Genomic DNA, 13,071 nt, shown 5'->3' on the forward strand with positions numbered 1-13,071 from the left:
AGATTGGAATACATTTAAAAAGCAGCTAAAAAAATAATTACACCAAGTGGAATGGGAACAGAGGATTCACAGATTGACATTTAGATTAACATTAAAAAATGAATAATCAAAGCAGATGGAGACACAATATGGTCTTACTCCTAAAGTTGGGTTCTGAAAGAGAGATTTTTATCATATTTTTTGTTGCAACTGAAAGTGATATTACATCTGATATTTCTCTTTCCTGTAGTAATGATTAGGGTAAAGAAAGCCAAAGCAATAGAGGGCAGAAGTCACACCCTTTCTGCTATGCACCATGGGATGTAACTTCAGAATAAATATGAACGACGAACAATGGCAAGAGAAAGAATTTTTAGATCCCATCTGAATTGTGCCACTATTTAGACATATGATGTTTGTCAATTTAAAACAGAAGTTTTTGAGACAAGAAAGTCACAGTTTTTAGTGCAGATAGTAAAGAAATATCTACAGTCATGGAAAAAAATGATTAGACCACCCTTGTTTTCTTCAGTTTCATGTTCATTTGAATGCCTGATACAACTAAAGGTACTTTTGTTTGGACAAATATAATAATAACAACAATAGCTCATAAGAGTTTAATTTCAGAACTGATATCTAGCCATTTCGTTTGTTTGTTTATTTATTTATTTCAACTATTGCATTTAACTCAAACAACTAAAGAATTATATAAAAGAAAGTTAAACATTCAAAAAGGAGCGGGATGAAATTTAATCTATAATCTCCTGCCCCCTTACCCTATCCTTCTACCTACCCTATATTCCTATGTCAGATTCCCCATGTAACTCAAAAATCCTCATATAACAGACTAAAGTCTGACTATGCACAAAACTGCTGTACATATCAAGGATAGACTGTCCATTTTGCAGCAGCATTTCACATTAAAATAAACTCTGTCCTTTTCATAGCAGTAATAGTGCACATATTAAAAAACAAAAATAAACCCTGTTCTTTTCATGACAACAATACACATCTCAAAAACTAAAGTACACTGTTTCATAACAATAATGCACAAAAATAAATTGTCATTTCTTCGCAGTAATATACTTATCAAAAATAAACTATCCATCCAAGGTTCCTTGATAATAACCAAAATCACTTCAGCTCTTACATCAGCAGCTATGGCATTGTACTGCCAAAAACAGTGCTTTTAGACATTCCATGCTTTCTTTTCTGTCTGTTTTAGTCACATGATACACACAGGAGTTAGTACTTGATTGCATAACCATTGTTTTTGATGACTTTTGATGGTCAAATAATTATTTCTGTGACTGCAGTTATGTGTTTAACAGCTGAATGGACTGCATGTCTATTCACCAACACCAAAACAGCTGCTGCCTTGGTATATATCTACTTCAACTTTGAGAATGAAGAGACAAAGTAATAACCCCTTGTATATTTTGTGAATTCACATCAGTATGTTATGGATGCACCAGTATCAGATATCGGTCCAATACTGAGTGTGTGTAGTAATATTTGTAAAAGTGCTCCATTACAAACATACTGATTCCACTTGACGTTAGGCCAGTTTGCATCATTGCTAATTGAATGTGCGATATTTAAATTAACATTTAAATTAAATTCATTTAGCATCTGTTTGACAACAACACAAAATTTATTTATATATTTGCAAAAAGAGGTGAAAATATGTCAGTAACTCTGTGTTAACTCCTTGGCATATGAAGTGGTGGACTCAAAAGCACGACTCTCAAAAAGCTGAAGATTTTAACAAAAGTATTTTAGTGTTGAAAAAAGTGATATAACAAAAAGTGCTCACAAGGAGGATATATAAAACAACCAACAAATCTCTATGATGAACAAAAAACTCTTACGGAAAAACTTGAAGCAAAAAACTGACAAAATTGGAAAATTCCTGGTTGGCCGCTTGACGTGAAAACACAAGACAAAAGGAGGCAGGACTATTTCTACATGAGGTAAGGGAACACAGGTGACAACAATCAGGGGTGGGGCTAGCAATCACACTGGCAGGAAAACTCACAAAGGGAAGAAGTCAGGGTCTGAAACAAGAGGGAAGAGATGTGTACAAAATAAAACAGGAAGTGCAAGACAGGACCAAATGTGAACGACTCTAACTTAACATAAAGTGATTAATCAAACTAGACAAAACACTGAAAACCAAAGACGAGACATGAAACACTAAACATTAACATGATTAACATATCTGAGGAGACATGACACTTTGAATAGATTTTAAAGACAATGATATTACCTTGAGGTGTGTAGTGTTTTCACAGTCTGATAATTACTGTTTAGTGCTTATGGAACAATTCATAAGTATGCCCTGCATCAAAACAATCCCTAATAATTTCTTTGGTGGTAGCTATGTTTAAATATTAACTTCTGGTTTTCTCACCTGTCAGAAAGACAGTCCAATCAGCATCCAGATCCTGGTCACAGCAGATACCTACCTTTTCCAGTAGGGCCTTTTTCCTGTTTGTGTGATTTTCTTTTTCTTGCGTGTTTTATTTTTTTACTTTTTTTATTTTCTGTGTGATTTTTTTTGTCCTTGTGTGTGGTTTTTTTCTTGATGTGCGCTTTTCTTTTTCTTGTGTGTGTGTGTGCTCGCACGTGTGTGTTTTTCTTGTTTGAGCGATTTTCTTTTTCTTCTGCATGTGTGTTTTTTTTCGTTTGTGTGATTTTCTTTTTCTTGTGTTTTTTTTTTCTTCTTTGTGTGATTTTCTTTTTCTTCTGTGTGTGTTTTTTTTCTTCTTTGTATGATTTTCTTTTTCTTCTGTGTGTGTTTTTTTTCTTGTTTGTGTGATTTTCTTTTTCTTCTGCATGTGTGTTTTTTTTCTCATTTGTGTAATTTTCTTTTTCTTCTGCGTGTGTTTTTTTCTTATTTGTGTGATTTTATTTTTCTTCTGCATGTGTGTTTTTTTGTCTTGTTTGTGTGATTTTCTTTTTCTTGTGTTTGTGTGTGTGTGTGTGGTTTTTTTTTTCTTGTTTGTGTGATTTTCTTGTCCTTGTGTGTGTGTGTTTTTTTTTTCTTGTTTGTGTGATCTTCTTTTTCTTGTGTGTGTTTGTGGGTTTTTCTTGTTTGTGTGCCTTTCTTTTTCTTGTGTGTGTGCTTTTTTCTTGTGTGCCTTTCTTTTTCTTGTGTGTGTGTTTTTTTCTTGTGTGCCTTTCTTTTTCTTGTGTGTTTTGTAAGTTGTCGTTGTGGTTTGCCCTTCAGGGCCACCGTACAAATGACATCTTCAAACAGTGTGTGCCCTGTAGTCTCCAACAACTTAAGATGGAACTAACATACAACTTTAAAAACTACAACCAAATATGTTTAATGTTTATGTGAAAGCTTAAAAGTTTAAAGAAGGAAGTGACCGTTACAGTGAAGAATAATGAGCATATAGGCATTTTCTGCCTTTTTGTCCTCATGTTGTTTCTGTCGATCCTAGCGTCATGTGCGTTACAATAAGCATCCCTGTGAAACAAAACAGTGGAACCAATGTTTAGCAGCAGTGAAATTAAGCAAACAAAGTCTCAATTCAAGAAAAATGTAACAGAATAATTATTTTAATTGATTTAGGTTAATTACCTGATTAACCATTTGCGCTCTAGTGTGTGTTTCTGCATGTTCAGTTAGTGATGGGTTAAAGGCAGAGGGTCAGTTTTGGTGTGTCTTGTAAGTCCACATGTACAATATACTCATAAATAAAGATTCTTCTGAGGTGATTAATTGACAAAATAGAGGAAAACTCAAAAATATACGGTCAAAAATCATGCAGACTTCCTTGGAGGGTGGAATCTACACAACCTGGCTCAAAACATCCCACCTGGATTTAACTGAGCAAACAGTTAAGAAAATTTCAGAGAAAACTATATACAGCGATCAAACTCTCTCATTATCAACATAAGATCCTGGCCTAAAATCTGGGCAGGAATTCATGTTGTGACATTTAGTATGAAACTGGGTGGCATAAACAACACTGCAGCAAATGTGTCCTGTAATGAAAGCTAAAGAAACAATGTGTGTGGGACTGTTTCTGTGGCCTAATTTAAGATCTGCCCATATAGTTACACATCATCAGGAACAGTGTCAATCAAATCCTTCCAAACCCTAATATATCGACACCTTGACATGAAGTCTATTTCAAATGCTGTTACCTGAAGTTTTTAGGGTAGGGGAAACTAAAGTATATATTCTTTGCTGCAGAGATTGGCACTGAGCATGAGGATTGTAGTCTGACAATTTGCTGAGAATAGCAGCGAAGGAGACAAAAACAATAAAAAAAAAACACTGAAATTGAAACAAAGTGTGTTTTTCAGGACGTCCAGCTCTGACAATGACGAGAAAACAATGCAGAGAAAATAACAATACAAACTCACTGCATTGCCTTATAATCTAGTGCTTGAGAAGACAAACAGAACTTATCTAAACTGAATCCAATTAAAATGGAAACAGGATAGGGGCTGGAACACATTTGTATCCACAGATTGAATCTGCACTGCTTCTTAGAGGCAACAATAGATTATTACTTTATTTGATTGCAACAATTATTGTAACGATCAGCTTTCCACCTGCCAGACATTTGACTGTCAGTGCAATTTTCTACACCCATTTGAAGACGGAGCACAAATCCTGCCACAAACATTTATTTTCTTTCTTGCCAGCGCAGCTCTTAGTAAGTCCTTTCATGCTGCAGCCACATGACCAGTATTTGGTCAACGTGTCCCCAGACTAGACTTGGCTGCTGCGCTTGGAAAAACACACACACAAACAAAGTCTTGCACCTGTCCCATCTAAAAGACATAAGCAAATACCCCTAGACCAGGAAAAGACCCAGGCCCATGAATCTTAAGAAATACATGTACTACTTACTCCCATTCATTACAGCAGCATCCCAGCAGCCTGTCGTCCTGCCCATTTGTCTCTGTGGTGTCACGGCTGCAGGCTTAACCTGCTGGGGTCTTCGGTCCATAGGAGAAGAACCAGTCCAGCAATATTAAAGAGGCCAGAAGGATCCAGACCCTGGTTATGGCCTCCTGGCTCCATATCACCATAATAACTCATAATAAATCACATACGCAGTGGTGATTCTACCAGCTGTTGGCGCCTGAGGCAAAATTTATGGATTCAGACTGGTTGAAAATAAGTAAGCAAAACCACAAAATCAAACAAAAAACAATAATATAGGAGAGAATTAAGCTCACTGAAGCAAAAAATGTCTCAAAAATTAATCTTGTAACTTGCAAACAAATCACTTGAGCAAACTATTAGTTTTTTGTTTGACAACATGTACTTTTGTTCAGTTCCCTTCTCTCTGCCTGCTTTGCAGTGTACTCCCAGCCTTATTCTCAGATGCACTGCTTCACTTTTTGCTTGCAATTCTAAGGCTACATTCAGACGGCAGGCAAATGTGGCACAAATCCGATTTTTTGGCCCATATATGACCTGTATCCGATCTGTTAAAGACAGTTTGAACAGCGCAAATCCGATTTTTTCAAATCCGATCCAGCCCACATTCATATGTGGTCCTAAATCCGATATGTAGCTAATATTTTGCAATGCGACTTCAGTCTGAACGGCCAGGTCCCATTTATCCGACCTTTACATCATTGAAATGCGACAAACGTCACAATTCTCACAAACGTCACAAAATTGAAAATGTGGCTTATTAACACCTATAGCTGCCAACACTAAAAGACAAGCCTGTTGTGATGTTTTGATGTTCTGATCAAATGTTGTCGTGATATGTTGTGATGTCTTATTCTCTTTTAATTGTATAGTAAGTGTTCAAATATGTATCTTGTATTATATTGTACAAGTATTGTGTGTTTTGTGCTCTCTTAACAGTCTGTTATGTATATGTTATTTGTTACATTAGTGCCCTATCAAGTGTCTAACCATGTCTTTCTCCTATAAATGTTTTTTTTTACTGCCTTTTTAAAACTTGGCCAGGGGACTACAGATGAAAACTAGGCTTCTGGCTAATTCTGGCTTTTTTAAACCATGTGTAACCATGTGTTTTATGAAATTGCATTGTCCCCTATCAAATAAACTAAACTAAACTAAACTAAACTAAACTAAACTAAACTAAACTAATTCTGTGTCCCAGAAGGAGGAGCGGCGGGAAAAACATACTTACTTCTGTAAACACAGTGCATGCCTGTGTGGTCACGTATTACATCAGGACCTCTTTTGCGTATGCGGGTCCCTTCAGGGCTGTATTCAGTTCATAGTCAAAACTGAAAGAAGTCGCTTTTAAAGTGAAATATGAACGAGCGCCGAGCACACAAAAAAGATCAGATTTCACCAAAAAATCAGAATTGTCTATTAAGACCTGCTGTCTGAACATAGCCCAAGAGTCTGTCACTCTGGAAATAGGTCTTATTCTGCTGGAGTAAAGGTGCACAATTCCATCATGCACCTTCTCTCCTCTATCTATGCAGGATTACTATGAAACGCAGACATTGTTCTATGTGTTTGTTTCTTTTGCATGGATTTACTCATTTTAAAACATATGGTTCACCAAGACAGTTTCTCTCCTAGTATTAGCAAATGTATTGATGCAGAATTCTACACTCAGTCCAAGAGATATCCTTCATGCCCTTGAGCAAGGCACTTAACCTCCTATTTGCTCTCTGGGCACCTGACATGGCAACCCACTGCTACCAGTCTGCAGTGAGTGGTGTGTTCTTCCATGTTCTGCTAGTGATGGGTTAAAAGCAGAGGTTCCATTTCAGTATGTGTTGCCTGTCCACATGCTGACAAAAAAAGATTCTTCTTATATCCAAACAACCCAAAGAACTTTTACCCCCATTCCAGTGCAATAATGATGTCATCAGACTATGTACAACACTGGCACAGCACTAATGCATTGTAGAGATGGTCTGAACATGCAAGATTGCAATTCTAACAAAACCCCATAGATGTAATGAGATCACTGGATATGGTGCCCCAAGTTGGAAATGTCACGGATGTCCCCTGCGGCCCAAAAACCATTTTCCCCATAGATGACAATTACTAACGACTACTGCTGACAAGATACCTGCAACAGCAAAAATATCAGATACGAGGGGTGTAAAGACTCACTGGTATGAAACAAAATCTGTTCACTTTAAAGATGAACCTACATCAATATGCAGATGTCTGAATCAATTGAAATGTACCATGAAGCAAAATGATAGCCTGGTTTTTGAAGTTATTACAGTTTTTCTCAGTCGCTTTGGTACATTTCTCAGATCAGAATTGAAATTCTCAAAAGTACTTGTTCAGTCCTCACATCATTTTGTCACTTGTGCACATCAAAAAAAGCAGTTTCTCATTTCAAGTTGCAAATGCTTTGGTACATCCATGCTAAAGATTATGTACAATTCTCTGCTGTTTCCTACATTATCAGTTGCTTATGTCATGTTGATCAAAATGTATTCTAATGGGTTTCTGTTGAATAGTCTCATTTAGGCAATAGTTCACCACATAGACTTTACATGCAAGATGGTTTAACAAGTTGTTATAATATGTCAAGGATATTTCTATACATTTCCATTCGACTTTTTTGTTCTAAATCTGTCCTGAATTGGTAAATTGCTCCCAGGTGAATCTTGACTTTCTCTAAGAGAAGATATTCATTGTGATGTGGATGACAATTTGTGGCCCAACAGACAGGAACGTCAGGTGTGGGAAGACTGCACTGGAATTCCTACACCACTGCATGTACAGTTTTCCTTAAGGAGATTGTCCTGTGTTCACATTTCTACTTTTGTTTTATTGTTTTTTTCTTTGTGCTATACAGGGCTGTCCTTTTCCTCTCTGTATCGCAATGACATGGTCTGTCAACAAATTACAGTACAAACAGTAAGAACGTAAATTTGAATCTTGTCCAGTCTCTTGCAGTCCGTCTCCCACATACACTAAGGCGTAATTTACAATTTACAGTAATTATCATCAAAACTTTAACCATATGATCCATCCATCACAACATGACTAAGCCGTTTGACTGTCTTATCTGTACGCAATGACACAAGGATTTGTCATTCTGGTGGCACTGACATGTTCATTGACAGATATTTACTTTTGAGAGAAGAACTGAGGATTTTGAGCAAGAGACTGGCTTTTGCAGGTAATCCATGGTGTTTTGCTATTTGTACGAATTGTTTTGAGAAATGCACTGTTAACATGAAGATCCTTTATTGTCAGTATACAGTACATTTTACCACACACCTCTGCTTTTAACCCATCTCTATGTTAACGTGTTCTTTTGTTGGAAGCTCCAAGAAAAAGTCCAGATCCTTTTAGGTCTCATTTTTATAAATTTAACTTGGCTTATCTGACCACAAACAAAGTACATTGTATGACTCAGTGCTGGGGATCCACACACCAAGTAGGAAATGGATCCAGACATTCCAATGCACATCACTTTTATAATCCTTGTAAACTGATCTCCAAATAATGGGCTGACCCCCTTGTGCTAGGTGGGCTGGGTCATAAAAAATGGACTGGTGTCATCAGACTCTAAAGTCAAGCAGATGTGATACCTCAACTCTATGTAAAACCCCATATTGACAGTGTGTTTATCTTTTATCTCCAATAGTTTACAATCCTATGTGGGCATGTGTATTTAAAAGTGTGTCTGAGGTAAAACTCTAAGTCCTGTGTTCATAAATCTGTCAGTTTAGTATGCTGACCAAGATGTGACCTATCCTAAGAACTTTACCACTAACCAGTAAAACAAAGAAATCTAGTGACACATAGGAATCCTAACTAATACTGGCTAATATGTGATTGAACTTAAGAATTCAACTATCTAAATTAAAATAATATTTCATCTAGAACATGCAGAAACACACCACAAGCTAGGAGCTTGCCATAGCAGGGGCCTGGGGAGTTAAGTGCCTTGCTCAAGCCAACAACTTTTTCTACCAGTCCATGGAATCAAACCAGCAACCCTTAAGTCACAAGCCAACTCTCCAGCCCTCTAGGCCACAGCTGCACTTACTGTTTTGCAAATGTCGAGGATGATTTGAGAAATGTACCAAAGCGACAGAAAAACTGCAGTCAGTTAAGTGACAGTCCAACGTCATCACAGCATCTACAGCCTGTTCTGCTGCTAAGGACTTTAGATCTGACAGTGGAGCTGAGAACGGTGGCTTTTGTGAAATGATAAATACTTTAAAGCCCAGATAGAGGACATACAAGACATCTCATAGACAGCAATTACCTGACAAATGCCTGCCAGAGTTGTACATCGGTGAAAAAAAAAGTTAAACACGAGTTGGCAAGTGCGGACTGAGTGACTGGACACAATGTGAATCTAATTCCTACATGACAATTACAGCACACTGAGTCTGTTTGGACCGGGAGGAAAGGATCCATGTCTTACAGAAGAGATTAATCAGTGAATCACACGCAGAGATACACACAAACAAACAGATCTGGGATTCACTGATGTTTTACAAAATACATTTAAATATTTGAAGATGTATAGAAGTGTCTTATTTAAACTTCTAATGGAAAATGTACTGTGCAAACATCTTAAGCCAACATTAGATTTGTTGATTTTGTAAAGTCACAACGTCCATACATATGCTAATCTCAGTCTGTGCATCAAGACACAATCTGGATATATGTGAAGTACGTAAAGTGATGAAAACAAAAGTTTCAGGGAAAAAAACAGCATCTATAAACCATAGTTGTAGTATTTAATGTACTAATGCACTTTAACCCATAAAGACCCAAAGAGCCACTGTCGACCAAAAGCTTCGACTGTTCTAAACTGTTGATCCACTAATCCTATCAATACATGTAAATAATTGGTGTAAAATGCAGTTTGTCATCTTTTCATGTCATCAGATATAACCCATTTGGACATTCAAAGGCTCCAAAGTTATCGTGGAAACACTGTCATCTTCTACAACATTGATTCACCAGTAAAACCCTTGGGGTTTGATCAGTGACAGTGGATGGACACACTTGGTTTAGATTCAGTTAATGATAGATTGTACTTTTAACCCTTTATTGGGCAAGTGACTATTTCTAGTAATTTCTACAAACATTAACTATGTGGCCAATCCTGTGCCTCAGTGAGGTCCAAAAGTATGTTGGTTTTTCCAACACTATACAGTGAGTCAGACAGATTTTATCGACATTTTGAAGCTGTAAATAGTGAACATGAGTGATTTTTGTCACTTTATGACCTTATAACAGCTGTTTTATTGCATGTGTTTATTTTTTAGCAAGTGCTGCTCAGATGTTTTAGGGTAAGAGGAGGGATACGATGATTTCCAACAATATAGAAAGGTTGAAATTTTGAATTTCAGAGTCACTTTTTCTTCTGCTTTTTCTGATTTGATATAATAACCTTCAACTTTAATCTGAGCTTTTATAAACATCTACATGATCATCAGTGAATTAAACATAAGAAAATAGATGATTTTCACCGGGAAAAAATGCAAAATTCAGAGGATAATAATATAATATATGGTGATAAACCTCTTAGGAAAGGTTAAAAAGAGAGAAAGATTCATTTGGGAACTGACACAAAAGTCCCACTGGGTCCCTTTTGTTCGGACAATATGAGATTTATTGCATTAATTTTCTGTTTTATACTAGGTTTCATTCAACACATGTCAAATGTTTCTAACTATTTCTGCTGCTTCTTGTCATGGGGTCAGGGGTCATCACACTAAATAATGACATTAACCTTTACAACCCATTTAGTTCAGTTTTGTTTGTGTATTTTTAGGCTGTGCACATATTTCCTATAGAGAATGAGAAATAAGTTTATTCATTACAGCCCTGCAAAAACAACAAAGCTAAAGGTTGCCTAACACTTTTGCATAAAACTGTATATTCAGTAATAACTGGAGCAGATTGGACTGCATCACACTGAAAAATAACAAATTGAAATACACCAAATTGTTCTGTTAAAACATTTTAGTCTTGAATCATGTCATAGCTCCATGTATGTGTATCATATCATTTTACAACTTAAAGATACAGATGCATGTCCTCTATCAGATATTACTCTGTTTAGTATCAGTTTTTCGAAGAGAAGCTGAATGTTTTACACTCTCTGAAAACTCTTTACTTTAAAATCTGTGACAGAACACTCAGATCGTACATTACATCAGTGCATATATATATATTCCTTTGAAATGTCCTACTGCATTTCCGATTAAAAACATAATTACTTATCTTTCCAGGAAATATAAACATGACATTTTTTCCTGTCTTTCCTGAGAACATGAAAAAATACCGCAGTTAAATTGTACTGTAATAGGTGACAACATCTGTGTGACATAATTATTCTCTTATAAATATAATACCAGCGGTCATGAAAAAGATGGGATAATTGGCAGAACCAAACAAAACAGCAAAATCTTGATTTTTAGCCACATGGGTAACTGGAAACTGCAGACAAAATTGTATCTCCTTACAAAATAGAACATAGTAATGCCATATAATGTATGAACATGCCAATAATGTGAACAGATGTGTATTAGAATTCAATACTAACTTTCAAAATACTTGACATTACAATTTAACTTGTAAATGGCGTCTGTCAAACATAATAAGATATTTACTCAAAGGTCATAAGATGCACATATGCCACTACAAAGGCAAGAGCACATGGTAACAAATGTAAATATATATAATTCAGTCTAGTTATTCAACCAATCAAGTGTAAAATCAACTTAAACTGGATTTGCCTAGATCTAGAACTATCTAACAAATCCAATTAAAATTCTTAGAATTCTGACTGTCCTTCGAAGAGAGCAGACGTGTTTTCTGAGCTGTCCTGCCTTTCTGCCTCCCCCATTCTGCTTTGGCCTTGCAGTGTCTCGTCTGACTTACTTTAATTTTTGGATCCCCTGCTTGCTGAGCTCTCGAACAGCAAATATGGAATTGATCAACTGGTCACTCAGCGCAATTGACATGATTTTTTCACCCAGGAAAGAATGGCCCCGGGAAGCCCACCTGCCCTGACGGAACTTTTGTAGCCGGATACACCCAGGATGCTTGGGACAAATGGAGGGTGGTCTGTCTCTCTGCTCTGTCGGTGGAGGATATCAAAGACATCTACCTATTTGGATTTATGATAGCGGGACACCTTCTGATTGGTCTTGGAATGGCCCTGATCTATCGCAAAATTGGTAAGACAGCAGCATGCAAAGAGACCCCGCTGCTGTCGGTGGAAATTGAGAAGCACGTCGGAGCGGTGAGAGACAATGTGAAGGAATTACAACGGTTGGTGATGCAGTCAGGGGACAGTGTGCGAGACGGACTGCGGACTCGTAGAAGAAGTTGGATTACATCGCAGGCCAGACTGCAGAGGGGCTGGGAGCCGATGTGGAGGGGCTCTGTCAATCTGCGGGACTGAAGGAGAAAGTGGACAAACTGTGTAGAGACCTCATTGCTCAGAAGTGAGGTGTAATGCTGAGGCCAGGTATAACAAAATGTGAGTTATACTAAATTAAAGCAGAAATCAAGTTTCCCCCATGGCCAAATTGTTTTCCCCTGGGAGCTGAGGAAGCAGCAGCTGGATTCTTCTCTAATCTACTCCCCCTGCAGTCAAAACATCTTCCATGGTCAGGACAACAGTAGGAGTGAACTGATAATAAGACTGGAAACAACTGAAGGACAGACTGACCCACTGTTGTCTCTTATCTTAGCACACATTCCAAAGAGAAACACACAACACACACATTTCTCCTTTACCTCAACCCCAAATCTCATCTGCTGTCAACCGTGGGTTTTTTTTTCACCCCATCCCCGAATTCCTTTCAAATCCATGAAAAAATTCCAGCATGTGTCCACGTGTACTGTGTGAAAACTGTATGATGTCTTATATTTATGCTTTGCATTATCTTGTGTTCTTCACTGCAAATTTTGAAGAAAAGGGTTCAGTGGTGGCGCACCAGCTGCAGCGGCCTGATGTCCCTAATCATCGATCGAAATCTCGTTTGATGTACTCTGTGCTGTATGTACACTGTGCTGTCAAATGACAATAAAGAAATCTGTAAATCTGTAAAAGTGGAAAACATATGTGAGGACAGGAAATGATCTTATTTTAGATTATTTGGCTGCATTTTTGC

This window comes from Sphaeramia orbicularis, chromosome 13, assembly GCF_902148855.1.
Source record: "Sphaeramia orbicularis chromosome 13, fSphaOr1.1, whole genome shotgun sequence".
NCBI lineage: Eukaryota > Metazoa > Chordata > Actinopteri > Kurtiformes > Apogonidae > Sphaeramia > Sphaeramia orbicularis.